Source organism: Macrotis lagotis, chromosome 4, assembly GCF_037893015.1.
Source record: "Macrotis lagotis isolate mMagLag1 chromosome 4, bilby.v1.9.chrom.fasta, whole genome shotgun sequence".
NCBI classification, from domain to species: domain Eukaryota; kingdom Metazoa; phylum Chordata; class Mammalia; order Peramelemorphia; family Peramelidae; genus Macrotis; species Macrotis lagotis.
Genome location: NC_133661.1, coordinates 179,080,470 through 179,104,275, shown reverse-complemented (window position 1 = coordinate 179,104,275; position 23,806 = coordinate 179,080,470).

Sequence of the window (23,806 nt, the reverse complement as noted above, 5' to 3'; positions counted from 1 at the left end):
ATCTAATTAATAATTAGTGCCTGTGTCACTTCATTTTCCAAACCTAAGACTCTTCTTTTCATACTGTACAGTCAGATAACCTGAATATGTCAAACATTACTGCCTTGATCTTATCCAATGAAATACAAGAGGTATAATATTACTGTGGAAGTATAGTCAAGTGGAAATCACATTGAAGAAGGAGCCCTGGAGCAGATTCTGAGTTTTAGCTCTCCTGTATCATTGAGGAGTCATGTCTCCACTGTAGCCCATAGTTTCTTCATGTGTAAAAAGAGAAGGCTATAATAAATTGTCTAAATAAATTGTCTTTAAGTTCTATTTAAAAAAAAAAAAGTAGAATCAGAGGCAGCTAGGTGGTGCAGCAGTTAGAACATCGGCCCTGCAGTCAGATGAAGCTGAGTTCAAATCCAGCCTTAAGTACTTAATAATTACTTAGCTACATGACCTTGGGCAAGCCAATTAACTCCATTGCCTTGGCAGGAAAAAAAAGGAAAAGAAAAAGTAGAATCAGCCAAACGAAAAAGGAAATGCAAAAGTTCATTGAAGAAACTAATTGCTTAAAATATAGAATATAGCAAAGAAAAATGCTGATTTTATTAGACATCAAGAAACAATAAAATACAATTGAAAGAATGAAAAAACTAGAGGAAAATGTGAAATATGTTATTAGAAAAAACAACTTTCCTTGAAAATAAATCCAGGAGAAATTTTTTTTTTAAATTATTGGAGTATTTGAAAGTCATGATTTAAAAAACAACTTAGACATTATCTTTCAAGAAATGATCTAGGCACACTGCCATGATATTCCAGATCCAGAGGATAAATTAGAAATTGAAAGAATTCATCTATCACTTACTGAAACTGGTCCCAAAATGAAAACTATCAGTCAAAACTATAGTCAAATCCCAAGTCTTCCAAAACAAGAAGAAATTACTGCAAGCAGCCAATTAGAAACAATTCAAATATTGCGGAGACATGGTCAAGATAACACATGGTTTAACAGTTTCTACCTTAAAAGATCAGAGAGTTTGTAATATGATATTCCAGAGACCAAAGGAGCTATTATTACAAACAAGAATCAGTAGAGCTAAGAATAATCATTTGCTGGGAGGGGGGGAAAGGGCAGGAATGGGCATTCAATGAAATAGAAGACTTTCAAACATTCCTGACAAAAAGATCATAGCTGAATAAAAAAATTTGATTTTCAAATACAAATGGCAAAACAATCATAAAAAAGAAAGAGAAATTACAAGTGATTAAATAAGGTTAAGCTATTTATATTCCTACATAGGAGAATGATATTTTTAACTCCTAAAAACTTTCTCATTATTAGGGCAGCTAGAAGGATTATTCATAGACAGAAAACAGAAGTGTAAGATGAATGTGATGGCATAATTATCTTTACAAAATAAAATTAAGGGAGACAAAATGGCGACAGGAGAAGAGCCTCTCCTAGGCGTTCTCTCCAAAATATTTCAAAAATCTTAAAATCATTACTCTAACTAAATTTTCAAGAGATAGAACCCACAGTGAGTCAATTCTCCAGCCCAAGGTAACCTGGAAAATAGTGGAAAAACTCTACTCCATGGGGTTAGAGGGGTGGCCTTGCCAGAGTGAAGGAACTTAAGCCTCTTGGAAACAGCTGTAGGACACCTAGGAAATTTGGCTCCCAGCAGCAGAAGCAGTTTCCTGACATGCCACCCAGGGAGCACTGGTCATAACTTGGAGGATCAGCAGGGAGACCTCTGCCAGAGTGAGCACAAAGCCTAGGCCTTCAGGGCAGTTGCTGAGGCATGGAGGCAGCACCAGCACAGATCCAGGAAATGGAAGCAGGCACCTCCAGGCAGAGGCACTCGGACTGCCCAGCACACCAAAGGTAAGAAAGTGGAGGGAGACTGCCAAGGTCTGTCCTCTATCCCCTGGAACAGGACTCTGGGTCTCTGCCTACACTCAGATCCTGATTGCAGTCTACCCCCCCCAATAGATCAGGACCTCCCCCACCCAGCTCTGTGGCAGAGGGGTGCAATTGTGGTTATTCACCGACCAAATCAGTCAGAATCTCATGCACTGAGTTCCCTGTGGGGGTGTCCCAATTAAAACTTAAAAGCTCTGAAAGCACCCCCCAAACCAGGCACAGGAAGGGGAAATAAGTAAAAAGAGAAAAAAAGAGGAACTGGACCATTGACAAATACTTTGTCTATGATTCCAAGAAGGATCAAAATACTTAATCTGAAGATAAGGAACTACAAGCTTCTGCATCTAAAGACTCCAAGAAAAACAGAAGTTGGGCTCAGGCTATGATAGAGCTCAAAAAATATTTTAAAAATTAAGTAAGAGGGGCGGCTAGGTGGTGCAGTGGATAAAGCACTGGCCCTGGAATCAGGAGTACCTGGGTTCAAATCCTGTCTCAGACACTTAATAATTACCTAGCTGTGTGGCCTTGGGGAAGCCACTTAACCCTATTTTCCCTGCAAAAACCTAAAAAAATTAACTAAGGGAGACAGAAGAAAACTTGGGGGAAGAAATGAAAGAGATGCAGGAAAAACATGAAAATGAAGTCTGCAGCTTAGTCAAAGGGATACAAAAAATGCTGAAAAAAATAACACATTAAAAACCAGAATAGGTCAAATGGATAAAGCAGTTCAAAGACTTATTGAGGAGAAGAATGTTTTAAAAAGTCTAATTGCTTATATGGAAAAGGAGATAAGAAATCTCTGTGAGGAAAACAAATCCTTAAGATGTAGAATGGAGCTAAAAAAAGCTGATGACTTTATAAGAAGTCAAGACACAATACTTCAATGCCAAAAGAATAAGAAACTGGAAGAAAATGTGAAACATCTCATTGAAAAAACAACTGATCTGGAAAACAGATTTAGAAAAGATAATTTAAAAATTATTGGGCTACCTGAAAGTCATGACCAGGAAAAGAGCCTTGACCTCATTTTTAAAGAATTCCTACAGGAAAATTGCCCTGATATCCTAGAAACAGAGGGCAAAATAGAAATTGAGAGCATTCACCAATCTCTCCTGGAAAGATATCTAAGAAAACCAAAACCAACCCCCAGGAATATTATAGCCAAGTTCCAGAAGTCCCAAGTGAAAGAGAAAATATTGCAAGCAGTCAGAAGGACACAATTCAAATATCGTGATCACACAGGACTTAGCAACAACTATATTAAGGGCTCCTCTGTAGGGCTTGGAATATAATATTCCGGAAGGTAAAAGAGCTTGGAATGCAGTCAAGAATCAACTACACAGCAAAACAACATCCTCTTCTAGGGGAAAATATGGACTTTCAATAAACCAGGGGAGTTTCAAAATGTTCCTGTTGAAATGACCAGATTTGAACAGAAAGTTTGACCTTCACTTACAGGACTCAGGTGAAGCATAGAATGTGAAGAGAAGGGCAAAATATGAGGGACTTAATGATAATGAACTGAATGTATTCCAGCATAGAAAAATTATACTGATAATACTCATATGAACCTTCTCATTTAATAGAGCAGGTAGGAGCCTTTATAGATGAAGTAGAATGGAGTCAATGGTTAAAAGGAAAATGTACTGGTAGTAAGAGAAAGGAGAGGTTGAATAGGCTAAGATATTTTATATAAAAGACTTTTTTTTGCAATGAGGTTTTGCAATGATATGGCAGAGGGGAAGGCAAGGGAGAATGAAGGAACCTTCACTCTCATCAGAGATAGCTCAGAGAGGAAACAGCATTCATACTCAATAGGGTATGGACATCTAGAGTAAATAGGAGAAAGGTGAAAGGGTGGATGGGGGGTCAATGTGGTTGATAGAGGAGAGGGTAGATCATAGGAAAGAATAATCAGATATAATAGAGTTTCTTTTTTACTTCCTGCAAGGGGCTGGGATTGGATGGCCTGTCTGGGACCACAGGGCCAAGTGTTTGTTGGATCTCAGGTGTGGTATATGGGCTTGGGGCCTCTTAGCTTCCAGGGTCAGTGGATCAGTGCTCAGTCTGCTGTGCCACTCAGCTACCCTACAACACCTTTTGGAAGAGGGACAGAGTGAAAGAAGAGAGAAAATATAATATATGGTAGTGGGGAAGAATGGATGGAGGGAATTACAATCAGCAACAGCAAATGTGGAAAATTGTGGAAGTAACTTCTGTGATGTACTTATGATAAAGTATGTGATCCACTTAAGACAGAGCAGATGGTATCAGAACATATACTGAAACACAGGTTTTTCCTCTCTCTTTTACTTTATTTCTCCTGAATTTCTATATATTTTTGGGGGAGGGGTATTATGCTTATTCTTAAACAAAAATATTTTAGTAATGTATAAAAATGTCACTTGTACAAAAATATTCATAGCAGCTCTGTGGTGGCAAAGAAGTGGAAATTAAGTGAACATCCATCAATTGTGGAATGGTTTAACAAAATGTGGTATGTGTATGTGATGGAAAACAATGTTCTGTTAGAAGCCAGGAGGGTTCAGAATTCAGGGAAGTCTGGAAAGAGTTGCATGAACTGAAACTTTTCAAGATGAGCAGAACCAGAAGAGCATTGTATACTTTAACAGCAACAAGATTGGTGATGATCAATCTTAATGGACTTGCTCATTCCATTAGTGCAATAATCAGGAACAATACTTTATTTTTCTTCCTTAAGGATGATTTCTCTCTCATCACATTCAGCTTAGATCAATGTATGCCATGGAAACAATGTAAAGACTAACAGACTGCCTTCTGTAGAGCGGGGGGGGGGGGGTGAGGGGAGTTAAACAAGATTGGGGTGAAATTGTATAAAATAAAAATAATTTAAAAATTCAAAATAAAAATAAAATAAAATTAAGGGGAGAGAAAGAAAAATGTTGTGGAAGAAGGAGAAAGAGAAAGATAGAATAGGATAAATTATCTCACATAGAAGAGACCTGAAAGAGATTTTTACAATGGAAGAGGAAATGGGGAAAGCAGGATGGGAAGCACATGACCTCAACAGAATTGACTCAAAGAAGGAAAAATATATACACTCATTTGGGGGTAGAAATTTATTTTTTCATTCAGGAAAGTAGACAGGGAAGGGGATAAGGCAAGGGGGTAACTGATCGAAGGGAGAGAAGTTTGGGAGAGGCAAAAGTCAGAGACAAAACACTTTTTACATTGGATTGAGTGAAAGGAAAGAGAGTAGGATAAATGGGAGAAATAGGAAGGAATACATGGTAATCAATAATGTGGGGAAAAGATCTTTTTTACAATGAGTTTCTCCGAAAAGTGCTTCATTTCTCAAACACATAGAAAACAGAATCAAATTTATAGAAATGAGACATTCTTCAAATGATAAATGGTCAAAGGATATGAACAGGAAGTTTTTGGAGAAAGTAATCGAAGTTACCTATACTCATGAAAAGATGCTCTAAATCATTTTTGATGAGAGAGATACAAATTAAAATAACTCTGAGCTACTACGTATATCTGTGAAATTAACTAATATGACAGAAAAGGAAAATTACAAATGTTGCATAATGAATGAAAAAATTGAAACACTAATTTACTATTGGTAAGGTTTTACACTGATTCAACCAATCTGGAGAGTAGAACTATGTCCAAAGGCCTATAAAAAACCATGCATACCCTTTGACTAGGCAATACCACTATTAAATCTGTAACCCAAAGAGATCAAACAAACAAACAAGCAAACAGCAAAAAGTGAGGTAAAGGAAAGGAACCTTTGTGTACCAAAATATTTATAGTAATCCTTTTTGTGGTGTCAAAGAATGGGAAATTGGGGGATGTCCATCAACTGAGGCATGTTGTTGTATATGACTGTGATGTAATACTATTGTACTTTAAAAAATGTTTTACAGACATTGTGACATGATCAACTATGATGGATCAAGCTTTTATCAGCAGTTCTGTGAGCAAGGAAAATTCTGAGAAACCCATTGTGAAAAATGCCACAATTATCCAAATTATAAAATGAATGCAGAGCAAAATATTCTGTGTTAACTTTATAAAACTTCTTTTTTGTTTTTTGTTTTTTCCTCATTTTTTTAAATTTACTTATTTTCATCCATATGCATCTGTATAATTTTAAGTTACAAAGTTTCCTTCCACACTCCCTTCCCACTCTCCTCCCCTCAGCAGCAAACAGTCAGGTTAGCATTGTATATATTTATTTTTGATAAACATGTTTACAGATTAGTTCCTTTTTTATGAGGAAATAGGATTAAGGGAAAGTGATATATAAGACATATTTTTTAAAGTGTTCATCAGATTCTAAAGGGTTATGTTCATGTATTTGTGTGTGTGTGTGTGTATGTGTATTTTGTTTTGCTTTGTTTTTCTTCCCCTGGTTGGGGATAATATAGTGCATAGCTGGTCTAATATAGTTTTCCTAGCTATCTGAACTGCTGAGAGGAGTTATTTCCATCAAGGCTGATCATTTCACAATATTGTTGTTAATTTGTACATTGTTCTTTCAGTTCTGCTCCCTTTACTTAGCCTCATATTCTGTATGTCATTCTGTGGTTCTCTAGAGTTCAACCATTTATGGCTTCTTAAAGAAAGATAGCATTCCATAGTATTCATGTACCATAGTTTAGACATTCCCCAATTGATGGGCATCTGCACTACAAAAAGAGCTGCTATGAATATTTTAGAATATGTAGCACTTTTCTCTTTTTATATAATTTCTTCTGGATATAGACCTAGAATTGGAATTTCTGGGTCAAAGGGTTTGAAAAGTTTTATTACTCTTTGAGCATAGTTCCATATTGCTCTACAGAAAAGTTGGATCTGTTCACAAACACAATCAACAATGCATCGATGTCCCAGTCCTTCCACCTCTCCAACACTGATCATTTTTCCTTTTTCTGATAGTTGTGAGATACCTCATTGTTGTTTTAATTCGCATTTCTCTAATCAATAATGATTTGGAGCATATTTTCTTCTTATATATAATTTTAATTTCATCATTTGAAAACTATTCATATCCTTTGACAATTTATCAATTTGGAATGACTTGTGACCTTATGAATTTGAAGCAATTCTCTATATATTTTAGGCATGAGACTTTTATCAGAACTCCTAGTTGTAAAGATTGTTTCCCAGATTTCTGCTTTCCTTCTAATTTTGATGGCATTGATTTTATTAGTACGTTATTTAATTTAATATTGTTAAAATCATTCATTTTGCAATTTATAATATGCTATAATTCATGTTTGATCATTAATTTATCCCCTTTCCATAGATCTGATAGACACAATATTTCTCAGTCTAGTAATTTATCCATGGTGTTGCTCTTTATGTCTAAATCTTATACCCTTTTTTACCTTATTTTGGTATAGAGTGTAAGATGTTGGTTTATGCCTAGTTTTTGCCATACTATTTTCTAATTATCCCAACAATTATTCTCAAATAGTGAGTTCTTATTCCAGAAGCTGATATCTTTGGATTTGCCAAATAGTAAATTTATGTAGTTATTTACTGTGATTTCCATTGATCCCATCTTAATCCACTGAGCCATTATCCTATTTCTTAACCAGTACCAGGAAGTTTTGATGACTCCACTTTTATAGTATAGTTTTAGATCTGGTAGAGCTAAACCATCTTCCTTTACATTTCTTTCATCAGTACCTTGTTTCTTGCCCTTTTGTTGTTCCAAATGAATTTTGTTACTACTTTTTTTCCCTAGCTTGGTAAAATAATTATTTGGTAATTTGATTGGTATAATACTGAATAAGTAATATAATTTGGGTAAAATTTTCATTTTCATTATGTTAGTTTGACCTAACCATGAGCATTTGACATTTTCCCAATTATTTAGATCTTACTTTATTTTGGTGAGAAGTGTTTTATAATTGTGTTGAAGTGTTTTATAATTGTGTTCATATAGTTTCTGGGTTTGTCTTGGGAGGTAGATTCACAAGTATTTAATGTTATTTATAGTTATTTTCAATGGAATTTCTCTTTTTATCTCTTGCTCTTGGGCTTTGTTGTTCATATATATCGAAAGCGATGATTTATGTGGGTTTATTTTATATCTTTCTACTTTGCTGAATATGTTAATTGTTTCAAGGAGTTTTTTAGATGATTTTCTCAGGTTTTCTAAGAATGCCATCATATCATCTGCAACGAGTACAAATTTTGCTTCCTTATTTCCATTTCTGATTCCTTCAATTTCTTTATATTTTCTTATTGCTACAGCTAGCATTTTTAATACTGTATTGAATAGTAATGATGATAACGGATATCTTTATTTCATCCCTGATTTTATTTGGAATATTCCAAGTTATTCCCACTGTATATAATATTTGCTGATGGGTTTTAGATAGTAATATCTAATATTTTAAGGAAAATTCCATTTATTCCTAAACTTTCTAGTGATTTTATTAGAAATGGATATTGTGTTATAACAGAGGCTTTTTCAGCATCTATTGAAATAATATGTTTAATTATATTGTGTGTTTTCCTAATATTTAACCATTCCCTACCTATCTGGGACAAATCCTACCTGATAATAACTTGCTGTAGTCTCATTGCTAAAATTTTATTTAAGATTTTTGCATCAGTATTCATTAAGGAGATTTCCTATTGTTTTTTTCTTTTATTTTTAATTCTTCTTTTGCAAGTGGCAAATATAGAAATATGCCAAACACAATTGTACATCCTATATCAGATTATTTGCTGCCATGGGGAGCGGGGAGGGAAAAGAGGATAATAGAAAAATTTGGAGCTCAAAAGGTAGCAAAAGAATCAATGTTGAAAACTATTTTTGCATGTAATTGGAAAGAATAAAAATTAATTTTAAAAAAGAAATGATGAGCAGGATATTATCAGAAAAACATTGAAAGACTTACACAAACTGAAGTAAAGTGAAAAGAACAGGAACAGGAGGATATTGTATACAATACAGTAACAAATTCTTCTACCTATCTACTATGAATAGCTTAGTTATTCTCAAGTCATTCAGTGATCCAAGACAATTTTATTGGACTGAAGATGAAAGGTACTGTTCATTTCCAGAGAAAGAACTGTTAGAGTATGAATGCAGATCAATGATACTTTTCCTTTATTTTCTTTATTGTTCTTAGAGATTTTGGTCTGTGTTTTTTTTCAAAGAACAGCTTATGTGGAAATATATGTCTTGTATGACTATGCATGTACAATCTATCACATGCTTTCTAAATGAGGGGAGGGAAGGAGGGAATTAAGAACTCAAAATTTGAAAATAAAAAAGAATGTTAAGGTTATCTTTCCATGTAATTGGGAAAATATAATTTTAAATAAGCAAGTTATACTAAAGGCAACATAAGTTTGAGGGAACTGAAGAATGATCTTGTCTGGTATCTTAAAGGGAAAAAATATCAATATTTGGTAAAAAATAGTGAACATTATTACCACTGAACAAAAGAAAAGCTTTCAAGAAAACAGCAATAACTGATTCCAGAGTCCTACTTATGATTTTGCTAACCTGGGGCAAGCAATGTTTAAAGAATATTTGAAACAAAAAGTTGAGGAGATAGTCAAGGAAAGCAAGGTCTTGGGAATTTAATAAATGATGGGACTTTGAGACCAGGATGATGGACTGGAGCAGGGTTGAGGAAGGGGAAGATTTTGATTCCGGTACAGTGGTTATTAGTGAGAAGGAACGGTGAACTTGAGATCAACAGGTGACAACAACAAAAACCTGGCATCTATAGAGTGAATTTTAAAGAAGAAATTGTTACCGATTAACAGTTGGAAGAGAGAGTCTAAAAATTAGAAACTGAGGAAATGCCAATTCCTCTCTAACTCCTCTGTGTCAAGAGAGAGGAGAAAAATCAGGTTATTAAGGGAGGAATACAAGAAATGTTATTTTTCCAGGAGAAATCTTGGTTCCAACGAGTGCCAAAAGGTCATAGGAATATGAAAGGAAGACAAATAGAGAGCAAAGGGCAGATTACAATACAGAACAAAGGAGTTAAGAGAAGGGAGAGTTAGGTATGAGAATGTAGTTGAGAATGTGATTGGGGAAAAAGGAGTATAAAAAGGAAAGGAAAGAGGCTTAGGGATAGACAGAAAGGGTAATCCATTTCAGATATTAACACTTGGAAAAAAAACTCAAAATATTATAAACCTAGTTATGACTCTAAATATCCTACATGCTACTTTACCTTACCTAAAATCTTTCAGAGACCATGGTATAGTTAATAAGGGGCAGGTCTTGGATTTAAAAATGACTGACTTCTTTGACTCATATAAGTTATGGAAATCATGGGTCACAGTCTCTCTAAGATTAGGAAATATAGACAAATTGCTGAACTGAATCAAGAGATTTTTCCCCACAGCTAATTCTCTCCATATAAGAAATCACAATTCTGAAACAAAGCAACAAAGAGAGAATAACTAAACTGATGATTGTTGGATTTCTAGATAGATGGCTAGTTGACAGATAAATGAACAGATATATACATCTTTATGAAAATAATCTAAATTTATTGATATTGTGAGAACTAAGAGTTTTTTTCTAAATATTATTAATTGGTAGGCCACATCTTTATGATTTTGTTATAACTGTCTAAAAGGTACAAAGAATGCAATATTCCTTGGGAGGGGGGAGAAAGAAAAAAGAAACATCTATCCCAAGAAGGATTTTTTCCCGACTCAGCCTGCTCTACTCTGGTTTCACAAAATAGAATTTTTTATCATGTTAATAATTTAAATATATGTTGCTTTGCCACTGTTCACTTCTTTCCACCATATATGATATTTTTCCTTTTCAAATCAATTGTAAACTAGTGAGTTTGAGGAAGTTTTCTACTTTTTTGTACTACATGCATTATACCCATTATCATACCATAAATTCTCTTAATCCATTGGATAAATGAATATTGTATTTGGAAGAATTATATATTTAGAAGGAACATTTAGTTCACACAGAAGAACTGTGTATAATATACAAGAAAAGCAAATATATTTCTGTTTTTTTATTTAAATTTATTTTTATTAAAGATATTATTTGAGTTCTACATTTTCCCCCAATCTTGCTTGACTCCCCCCTCCCTCCCACAGAGAACACTCTGTCAGTTTTTACTTTGGTTCCATGTTGTACCTTGATCCAAATTGGGTGTGATGAGAGAGAAATCATATCCTTAAAGAGAAGAGAAGTCTAAAAGGTAACAAGATCAGACAATAAGCTATCTGGTTTTTTTTCTAAATTAAAGGGAATAGTCCTTGAACTTTGTTCAAACTCCACAGCTCCTTATCTGGATACAGATGGTATTCTCCTTTGCAGGCAGGCCAAAATTGTTCCCGATTGTTGCCCTGATGGAATGAGCAAGTCCTTCAAGGTTGAACATCACTCCCATGTTGCTGTTGGGGTGTATGCTGTTTTTCTGGTTCTGCTCATCTCACTCAGCATCAGTTCATGCAAATCCCTCCAGGTTTCCCTGAAATCCCATCCCTCTTGGTTGCTAATAGAACAAAAGTGTTCCATGACATACATATAAAACAGTTTGCTAAGCCATTCCTCAATTGAAGAACATTTATTGGATTTCCAATTCTTTGGCCCCACAAACAGGGATGCTATAAATATTTTTGTACAAGTAATGTTTTTACCCTTTTTCCTCATCTTTTCAGGGTATAGACCCAGTACTGGTATTGCTGGGTCAAAGGGTATGCACATTTTTGTTGCCCTTTGGGCACAGATCCAAATAGCTCTCCAGAAGGGTTGGATGAGTTCACAGCTCCACCAACAGTTTAATAGTGTTCCAGATTTCCCACATCCCTTCCAACAATGATGATTATCCTTCCTTGTCATACTGGCCAATCTGAGAGGTGTGAGGTGGTACCTCAGAGAAGCTTTAATTTGCACTTCTCTAATAATTAATGATTTAGAGCATTTTTTCATATGGCTATAGATTACTTTGATCTCCTCATCTGTAAATTGCCTTTGCATATCCTTTGACAATTTGTCAATTGAGGAGTGGCTTTTTTGTTTTAAAAATATGACTCAGTTCTCTGTATATTTTAGAAATGAATCCTTTGTCAGAATCATTAGTTGTAAAGATTGTTTCCCAATTTACTACATTTCTTTTGATCGTGGTTACATTGATTTTATCTGGGCAAAAACCTTTTAATTTAATGTAATCGAAATCATCTAATTGGATGTGGTGATGTTCTCCAACTCTTTCTTAGTCATAAACTGCTCCCCTTTCCATAGATCTGACAGGTAGACTAGTCCTTGATCATCTAATTTGCTTATAGTATTCTTTTTTTATGTCCATGTCCTGTAACCATTTGGAACTTATCTTGGTAAAGGGTGTGAGGTGTTGGTCTAATCTAAGTTTCTTCCATACTAACTTCCAATTTTCCCAGCAATTTTTATCAAAGAGGGAGTTTTTATCCCAATGGCCAGACTCTTTGGGTTTATCAAACAGCAGGTTACTATAATCATCTCCTGCTTTTACACCTAATCTATTCCACTGGTCCACCACTCTATTTCTTAGCCAATACCAAACAGTTTTGATGACTGATGCTCTGTAATACAATTTTAGAGTGAGTAGAGCTAAGCCACCTTCTTTTGCATTTTTTTCATTAAGCTCTTGGCAATTCTTGCCTTTTTATTTCTCCATATAAATTTACTTACAATTTTTTCTAGCTCGTTAAAGTAATTTTTTGGAATTTTGATTGGTACAGCACTAAACAGATAGTTTAGTTTGGGTAGAATTGTCATTTTTATTACATTAGCTCTCCCTATCCATGAGCAGTTGATATTTGCCCAGTTATTTAAATCTAATTTAATTTGTGTGAGTAGTGTTTTATAATTGTTTTCAAAAAGTTTGTGAGTCTTTCGTGGCAAATAGACTCCCAAATATTTTATATTGTCTGAGGTTACTTTGAATGGGATTTCTCTTTCTAGCTCTTCTTGCTGTTTCTTGCTAGAGATATAGAAAAGTTGAGGATTTATGAGGGTTTATTTTATAACCTGCAAATTTGCTAAAATTGCTAATTGTTTCCAGTAGTTTTTTAGATGATTTCTTGGGGTTCTCTAGGTACACCATCATGTCATCTGCAAAAAGTAAGAATTTTGTCTCTTCCTTCCCAGTTCTAATTCCTTTAATTTCTTTATCTTTTCTAATTGCTGCTGCTAACATTTCTACTACAATATTGAATAGTAGTGGTGATAATGGACATCCTTGTTTCACCCCTAATCTTATTGGGAATGGCTCTAGCCCCTACCCATTGAATATAATGATTGTTGATGGTTTCAGATAGATACTGCTAATTATTTTAAGGAACAGTCCATTTATTCCTAATCTCTCTAGTATTTTTAATAGGAATGGATGCTGTATTTTGTCAAAAGCTTTTTCGGCATCTATTGATATGATCATATGATTCCTGATAGGTTTGTTGTTGATATAATTGAGTATACTAACAATTTTCCTAATATTGAACCAACCCTTCATTCTTGGAATAAATCCTACTTGATTATAATGTATTATCCTAGTGATGACTTGCTGTAATCGTTTTGCTAAGATTTTATTTAGGATTTTTGCATCTATATTCATCAGGGAGATAGGTCTATAATTTTCTTTCTCTGTTTTAACTCTTCCTGGTTTAGGTAACAATACCATATTGGTTTCATAGAAAGAGTTAGGCAGAGTTCCATCTTTCCCTATTTTTCCATGGAGTTTATATAGGATTGGAACCAATTGTTCCTTAAATGTTTGGTGGAATTCACTAGTGAATCCATCAGACCCTGGAGATTTTTTTTTATTGAGTTCAGTAATGGTTTGCTGAATTTCTTTTTCTGAGATAGGGTTGTTTAGGTATTTAATCTCTTTTTCATTTAACTTGGGCAACTTATATTTTTGTAAATATTCATCCATTTCACTTAGATTATCAAATTTATTGGCATAGAGTTGGGCAAAATAGTTTCGAATTATTACTTTAATTTCCTCCTCATTGGTGGTGAGTTCACCTTTTTCATTTATGATACTACCAATTTGGTTTTCTTCTTTCTTTTTTTTAATCAAATTGACCAGAGCTTTATCAAATTTATTGGTTTTTCATAATACCAACTTTTGGTTTTATTTATTAATTCAATAGTTTTTTTGCTTTCAATTTTATTAATTTCTCTTTAATTTTTAGAATTTCTGATTTGGTACTTAATTGGGGATTTTTGATTTTTTCTTTCTCTAATTTTTTTAGTTGCATGTTTAGTTCATTGATTTCCTCTTTCTCTAATTTTTTCATATAAGCATTTAGAGCTATAATATTTCCCCTGAGAGTTGCTTTAAATGAATCCCATAGGTTTTGATATGTTGTTTCATTATTATCATTATCCAGGATAAAATTGTTAATTCTTTCTATAATTTGTTTTTTGGTCCACTCATTTTTTCAAATTAGGTTATTCAGTTTCCAATTTGCTCTGGGTCTATATCTCCTTGGCCCTGTATTGCATATAACTTTTATTGCATTGTGATCTGAGAAAGATGTATTCACTATTTCTGCCTTTCTGCAGTTGATCATTAGGTTTTTATGTCCTAGTACATGGTCAATTTTTCTATAAGTTCCATGTACTGCAGAGAAAAAGGTATATTCCTTCCTATCCCCATTCAGTTTCCTCCATAAGCCTACCATATCTAATTTTTCTAACAATCTATTTACCTCCCTAATTTCTTTCTTGTTTGTTTTATAATTCGATATATCTAGATCTGATAGTGGGAGGTTGAGGTCTCCCACTAGTAGAGGTTTGCTGTCTATGTCTTCCTGCAATTCTTTCAGCTTCTCCTCTAAGGATTTGGGTGCTGTCCCACTGGGTGCATATATATTCAATATTGAAATGACTTTATTGTCTATGGTACCTTTTAGGAGGATAAAGTTTCCTTCCTTATCTCTTTTAATGCTATCTATTTTTGCTGCTGCTTTATCTGAGATCAGGATTGCTCCTCCTGCTTTTTTTACTTCAGCTGAAGCAAAATATATTTTGCTCCAACCTTTTACCTTTATTCTATATGTATCTCTCTGTTTCAAATGAGTTTTTTGTAAGCAGCATATTGTAGATTTCTTTTTTTTAATCCACTCTGCTATTTGCTTACATTTTAAGGGAGAGTTCATCCCATTCATCTTCAAGGTTATGATTACTAATTCTTTATTGCCCTCTGTGCTATCTCCCCTTTGTTTGTATCTTTCCCCCCTTCTATCCATATTCCCCAGTCTTTTGTTTCTGAAAACCACCCCCTTCAGTGTGTTTGCCCTCCTATATCACACCCTCCCCCTTCTTTCCCCTTTCCCTTTTTCCCTTTTCCCTTCCCTTCCTTTTGTTATTTCCCCTTATTTCCCCCACTCTCTTTCCCTTTCTCCATCCCCCCTCCCCTTTTCCTCTTTTAATACTTGAAAGGTTAGATGTTTTATAATTTAACTGAGTATGTGTAGGTTGACTTCAAGCCAAATCTGATGAGAAGAAGATTCAGGTGTTTCTCCTCTGCTCCCTTCTTCCCCGCTATTACCATACATTTTTTGTACCTCTTAGTGTAATGAGATTTACCTCATTCATTCCCCTCCCTCCTCCTGTCTCTTTCCTGTCCCCCTTTTTAGGGTGGTAGTGTTTTTTTTTAGATCCTTCTGTCTAAGACATAGAAAATTATGAGTGTCTGTCCCTTCTATTTCTGTACATTCTGTCAAATAGAGTCAAAATTCCTGAGAGTTATTAGAGTCTTTCTCCCAAGTGGGGTTAAAGCCAGTTACATCCCATTTGATAGTAGTCTCATGGATAGGTCATGAATGTCCATCATTTCTGGCTAGGTGTATTCTCTCTGTTAGAGTTACATTTCTCAAGGTTTATGAGAATCTTTTTTTTGTTGTTTCCACCATGCTAGGGTTTAGCCAATTTCAACTTCCTCGATTGCATTTTTTTCTTTTCCTGCCACCCCCCCCCTTTTATTTTTACCTTTTCATGTGTCTCTTGAACCTCCTGTTTGATGTCCAAATTTTCTGTTTAGCTCTGGTCTTTTCATCAGAAATTTTAGGAATTCTTCCATTTCGTTAAATGTCCATCTTTTTCCCTGGAAGAGAAGGCTCAGCTTTGCAGGAAAGTAGATTCTTGGCTGAATTCCAAGTTCCTGTGCTCTACAAAATATCTTGTTCCTGGCCCTTCGATCCCTTAAAGTTGATGCAGCCAGGTCCTGTGTGATCCTTACTGTGTCTCCTTGATATTTAAATTGTTTCTTTCTGGCTGCTTGCAGAATTTTCTCTTTTATCTGATAGTTCTGGAGTTTGGCCACAACATTCCTTGGTGTTTTCATTTTACTATCTTTTTCTGGTGGGGATTGATGTACTCTTTCATTAACTACTTTGCCCTCGGATTCCATGATATGAGGGTAGTTTTCCATCACTAGATACTGTAATGTTAAGTCCAGGCTTTTTTCTTCTCTTCAATGTTTTCAGGAAGTCTTATAATTTTCAGGTTGCCCCTCCTTGATCTATTCTCGAGGACAGTGGTTTTGTTTATGAGGTATTTTACATTTGCTTCTATTCTTTCAATTTTTTGATTTTGTTTAACTGACTCTTGCTGTCTCATGAAGTCATTATTTTCTGTAGACTCCATTATTTTTGGGGGGTAGGAGTTTTCTTCATTAACCTTTTGCAACTCCTTTTCCAATTGGTCAATTCTACTTTTGAAAGAGCTTTCCATTTGACCAATTGAGATGTTGAGGGAATTAATTTCTTTTTTCATTTGCTCTTTTGAGGATCTGAGAGAATTATTCTCATTTTGTAATTATCCAACTGATGATATGAGAGATCTATTCTCCTTTTGTGTTTGTCCAATTGTACTTTCTAAGGTATTAATTGTCTCCCCCAAATTTTTTGCTCCTTCCTTATTTCTTCAAGGAAGTCTTTCTGTGCTGGAGCCCAGATTGTATTCTCCTCAGAGGTTCCATGTCTCTCTGAGTTGGGGTCTTTCCCTTCCAGGAATTTTTCTATGGATCCCCCTTTCTGCTGACCCTTCTTCATTATGCTAAAACCTTGAGTTGGGGGGTGCTGGTTCACCTGGGCTTGAGATCGCTGAATGCTTTACTGAGTGCAGTTTCTCTGGCTGGCCAGTAGGAGGTGCTGGTTGTCCTCTCTGGAGTGTCTGTGACCTTGGTTGGGAGGCCTTCTCCCTTTGCCTGAAGGCAAGAATTGGAACTATTGAATTCTTTTGCCTTCAATCAATGGTGGGCTCTACCCTGGCCTGAGGTCATTCCTCAGCTGGGCTGGTTCTTTTTCTCAGACAAGTGAGCCTGAGGCAGAAGTAATTTGCCTTTGTTTGAGGAGAAGCCTCTGTGCAATGGAGGTGTGCCCTCAGAGTTTCTCAGACCCAAGAAGCCTGCCATTCTCCTGTACCAGAATACTTCCCCCAGCCTGGTTCCGGAGCTCCAGTGGGACAGCACCAACACCAGTGCCTCTGCTTCCCAGTGGACCCAAGACCCAGCAGGTCCGCTCTCAGGCCCTCAGACTCCCAGTTCCAATTCAGCTGTTAATCTGGCTGATCTTGGGCAGATCCTCCCTGGGAGCCCAGACTCACCTGTCCAGATTGGTCCAAGGCTGCTGGGGGAGACAAATCCTGAGGTAGCTGTTCTTCTGGCTTTTCTTTCTGGGTTTTCTGGATTGGAATTCTTTTAAGACATTTGTTTCATGTGATAGATGGGGAAGAGATCAGGAGACTTTAGAACTGTGCCTGTCTTCTCTCTGCTATCTTGGCCGGAAGTGAAATATTTCTGTTTTGAGTCAACATATTTCACCCACCACCCCATTAACTGCAATATAACTATAAATAAATATTTTTTGGGAAAAATTCTCTCTAATGCAGGAAAAGCATTCTTTACGGAGCTATACTGGAGAATTATAATAATAGCCCCCCTCTTGCAGAAAAATTTAAAAAAATAGAGCTTATCTTAAATTTTAAATTTGCTTGAATTTTCTTCTTTTTTATTGTTTCTCTTTTTCTTCCTTTCTCTAACTTTTCTTTGGATTCTTAATGAATATAATCAATCTAAAATTAAAACTAGAGCATTTGAAAGGTAATAAGGCATCTAATAAATACGTTCTAGGTGTTGATTTTTTTAAAGTGTCTGAAATGAGATCGGAACTATAGTAAATGCAAATTTTAACATAATGGAGAGAAAAATCCTTTATTCTTTTATTTATGTAAATGGAAATTTTAATATAATGAAGAGAAAAGAATCCTTTATTAAAATTTAAGGGAGAGGACAATCATTTCAGAAAGCGATAATAATATGCCAGAACTAAAATCTTCAAGAGCTTATGAGTTATTTTTTCCAGTTAAAAGTCCAAACTTTATGTTTAAGAGGTTGTCAGTGTCTATATACTTTCAATCATCTACCTTCTTTCATTAGTTTCAAATAGACAGTAAACAATTAGAAAAAAAAGAATGAGAGACAGAGTGAGAAAAAAGGAGAAAGGAAAGAAGAAAGGAAGGCAAGAAGTCAGGAAGGCAAAAAGGCAGGAGGCAAGGAGGGAAGGAAGGAAGGATGGAAGGAGGGAGGGAGAAAGGGAGGAGGGAGGGGGGAAGGAGGAAGGAAGGAAAATCTCTATCTGGGTAAGTAGTACTTTTTCATTTTATTTCCTACCTTTTTGCTTTTCTGACTTTTGATAATTGAACATTTGTTTTCATTTGTTACTTAATTGTCAAAGTTTTTATCCTTACACATTGCTTTTTGACTTTTCTCTGTTACTGTGGATTATTATAGGCAATTAAAAATTTTATGCTGATACTTTTCAACAAATGTTTTAAAAGAGGCTTAATGATTTGTCATGTGTCTTTAGTTTATCCTATTATGTTGATTGTTCTTAGAAAACGGGCACATCTATTAAAGAATACTATGTTACTTAATCTTCATTCCACTGATATACTATGACTGTCTTTCCTGTTACTTTCTGATTATGAATAAACAAAACATTGCTTCCATATCTCTTTTTTGTCCTTCCTTATCTACTAAAAAGCACATTGTATTTTGGATTTTAATCTTAATTTCTTTCTCTCTTTCTTTTCTTCCTTTAAAGAGATGGTGACCTTTGAAATTTATCCTTTTCAGTAGCTATTTATCCTAAGTGAGATTTGCAGTCATCAAATATTGTATATTTAAATCATGTACATACAGGATTTCATCTTACAATGACAAAGAAAGGACACATTTGCCAAAGCAAAGAGAAAGCAGTGAACCCTAAATCAGAGAAAATATATTCATGTAAAATAATAGATGAGTTTATAAACATGTCATAACAAGGCCTTCAAAAATGAGATAATGCAAGCTTTTTTGTTCTTGTTCAGTTAATCAGTGGTGTCCAATTCTTCATGACCCAGCAGAACAATTATTCATGGAATTTTCTTTATAAGGATCCTGGAATAATTTGTCATTTCCTGTTCTAATTATATCCAGTGTATCTTTTGTCAGGAAATCAAAGGTTAAGTGAATTGCCCAGACTTACATGACTAAGAAGTGTCTGAGACTGAATTTCAACTCATTTCCTAATTACAGACCCAGTTTTCTATCCATTGAGCCACCAGTTGTCTCAATAATGACTACAACTATAGCAAAAAGTTCTAGATACATACAAATGGTAATTCAGTTAAAAAAGAGGCTGATGCTAATAGATCACTTGAGGACAGGAGTTTTGAGTAGAAATAGGACTAAAGAAGATGACTTTCCATACTAAATCTACCACTAGCATGAGAAACACTTGAGACTGCAAGGCTACCAAAATACATAAGGATGGAGTAAACTCACCCAGGACAAAGTTTCTATGAAGACCAGGAGTGAGATCAGACTTGTGAATGGCTGTTATAATTCCAGCCTAAGAAAAATCAGAAAGACCAGGCGCAAAAAAACTGACATTATAGTTCAGTAAATGTTAAGTCTCTACAATGTGTATGGTATGGGGCTAAGCCCTGGAGATACTGAAAGTAAAAAGTAAATGGGGTTCTCAAGGGACTAACAATTCAATTAGAAGCCAGAGAAACAGAATTTCACTAATCTCAAGGAGTTTTGCTTTCAGAGTAACATGAAGCTATCTAAGAATGAAGTTCCCATGACTAGTAATGATGTCACTTAGCTCCTCAGGAGTATAAACCTCAAGGCCTAGAGGAGTAATCATAGTTCTGTAGACTTTGGTCAGTTTTTGTTCTGGTTGCTCTTCAAAACACTTCCTTAGGGGAAGCTAGGTGGCATAGTGGATAAAACACTGGCCCTGGAGTCAGCAGTTTAAATCCAGTCTCAGACACTTAATAATTACCTAGCTGTGTGGCCTTGGGAAAGCCACTTAACCTGGTTTGCCTTAAACACACACACACATATACACACACACACACACACACACACACACACACACACACACACTTCCTAGATAGTCTGTAAACTCAGATTATATGAGAATTTAGAGCTACCAGATAGAAATAGAATCCAGCATACTTGATGATGAAGAAGAATACAAAATAATATAGTAGAAAGAACAAAGGTTATGGAAACAGAGGATCTGGCTTCAACTAATGACTCTGCTATTGTGATCTTGAGCTAATCACTTAGCTATTAGATGTTTCATTTTTCTCAAATGTAAAATGATGGAATTGGACTAGAATACCTCTAAGCTTCTCACCAGATCTAAAACTATATTCTATGATAATCATCCCATCGACCATTGGTGATCATCTGTTCTACTCCCTTACTAATATTATGCCCTTGTTGTTCATGTCAATGACAATGTTGCTATTGCCCATGAGCATGGCAAGGATACAAGAGACCAGTTTTGTGTTATGATACCCCAGGGTTCCGCTGTAAAATAGTAAAATATTAAAATATTAAAAAGAATTTATGAAAAAAATGTAGCAAATTGGGAAACAATTTTTGCAACTAGCATTTCTGACAAAGAATTCATTTCTAAAATATATAGAGAACTGAGTCAAATTTATTAAAAGATAAATAAAAACATTCCCCAATTGAAAAATGGTCAAAACACATGCAGAGGCAATTTTCAGATGAGGAAATCAAAGCAATCCATAGTCATATGAAAAATTGCTCTAAATCATTACTGATCATAGAAATGGAAATTAAAACATTTCTGGGGTACAATCTCACACCTCTAATACTGGTCAATACAACTTGAAAAGACAATTATCAATGCTGGGAGGGATGTGGGAAATCTGGGAGACAATGCATTGTTGGTGGAGCTGTGAACTCTTCCATCCTTTCCTGAGAGCAATTTGGAATTATGCCCAAAGGGCAATAAAAATGTGTATACCCTTTGATCCAACAATATCACTACTGGATCTATTATCTGAAGAGATCAATGAAAAGGGTAAAAACATCACTTATACAAAAATATTCATAGAAACCCTGTTTGTGATGGCAAAGAATTGGAAATTGAGTCAATGTCCATCATTAGGTAATGGCTTAATAAACTGTGGTAAAAATATGTCATGGAACACTATTGTTCTATTAGAAATCAGGAGGACTGAGAATTAAGAGAATACTGGAAGCATTTCCATGAACTGATGCTGAATAAGATGAGCAGAACCAGAAGAATGTTGTACACCCTAACAGCAACATGGGGCTCATGATCAAACTGGATGAACTTGGTCATTTTAATCAGTGCAACAATCAGGGCTATTTGGGGGTATCTGCAATGGAGAATACTATTTGTATACAGATAGGGAATTGTGAAGTTTGAACAAAGACCAAAGGCTACGACCTTTATTTTTTTAAATGTTATCTCATTATGTAATTTTGCTGTCTCTCAAATTTTATTTTTTCCTTAAGAATATGATTTCTCTCGCAACACATTCAATTTGATAATGTATAGCATGGAAACAATGTAAAGTCTATCAGACTGCCTTCTGTGGGAGGGTGGGGGAAGGGAAGTGAGATTGGGGAAAATTGTAAAATTCAAAAAAACAATAAAAACAACTATAATAAAAATAGGTGATTTTTTTAAAAAAGAATTTATGAAAACTACTAAAACAATATAAAGGATTCCACTTAACATCAAAGCAAATCATATTTTCATATTTCATACCGAAGTTTGTACTCAAGTGAGGATATTTATTTTTGCAATAGTGCAAGGAGAAAATAAAATGCATCCTTTGAAATAGTTATACCAATCCTAGGATTTTATCTTAAGAATTCAAAAATAAAGAGAAAAAGATTATTTTTGTACAAAAAATACTTATAAGAACATTTTTGGTAGCAAAGAACTATATATATATATATATATATATATATATATATATATATATATATACTATATAAGAGAGTGACTGAACATAATGGAATAATATTGTGTTACGAGAATAAAAGGGACAGTTGTAGAGTAACCTGGAAAGGCATATGAACTAAAACAAAATGAGGTGAATAGATCCAGGAGAATATGCACTACAATACCAAACTGAAGAACTTTGTTAAAATTAAAAATTTCAATCAATAAAATGATCAACCACCATTCCAGAGATTGATAATGAAACATGGTACTTGACTCTTGATTAGCACAGTGGAAAGAATGAAGTGGAATCAGGAAGACTCATATTTCTGAGTTTAAATCTGGCCTCAGACACTAATTACATGACTTGGGAAAGTCGCTTAACACTGTTTTCTTCAAATTCCTCCTCTGTAAAATGAGTTGGAGAAGGAAATGGCAACCCACTCCAGTATCATTGCAGAGAATACCTCCAATGTAGTCACAGAGTCAGGCATGCCTTTAACAACTAATTGAACCAAAAAATCCTCCTGACTAAATATGAAGACTGAGATATATATTTTTGTATTTGACCAAGATGGGAACTTTTGTTTCTTACCTCTAAACATTTGTTGCAAAATTTACTTACTTTTTTTTTCCTTTTTTCATTGGGAGTAAGGGGATAGAATAGATTATGAATTGAAAAATAAAATTTAATTAAAATTAATTTGAGTTTCTTGAAACTAGGGAGTATTTTTACTATTTTTATATTCTCAGAATTTCATAATGTTGGCCATACAGTAAGCACTTAACAAATACTTGCAGATTAAATTTTTTCAGTCATAAAACTCCCTGATGACATCTATTATGCTAGTTTTTAGGGAATTTGATTTGCTTTTTGTACACACTATTACAAATATTTTATATTTCTTTTTTTAACCAGTAGGAGATATTACATGGAAAGAAGAAAAAAGTAAATTTTTGTTCATTAAAAATACTTTAAAATAATCAACACTTGTGAAATTAATAAGTTCAGCTCATGATATCAACAATAATATAGTGATGATCGACTCAGAAAGATTCTGGTCAATACAAAAATCTAAACAATTCAGAAGATTTGATTAAAACATAGAATGCTAAACTCTCCAGAGAGAGAACTGATGGCCTCTGAGCATAAATTGAAGCATGATTTTTTCACCTTATTTTTGCCCCTTTTTCTTATAACACTTACAGTACAGAAATATGTTTCTCATACTTTTACATGTATAATTGTTGTCATATTGCTTGCTTTCTCAATGAATGGGGGAGGTGGTTGGAGAGACACAAAATTTTTTAATGAATGTTAAAAGTAAGTAGTGACTTTTTAAAAAATCAAAAATTTAATTAAAAATAGCTACAAGTGCTCTCTATACTCTCAACATCTGTGTCTTGTGGCAAAACCCCAATTGTCCTTTCCTAATCATACCTCTCTGACTATTTTATGACTATTTTTCTTCATATTTTTATACAGAGTTAAAAGAATATAAAATTTCAAGAAGGTAAATATAGGGAGGACTAGGAGATAGTCAAGAGGAGAAGAGAGCTCAAAGATTTATAGAATCATAGACCTAGTATTGGAAAGGCTCT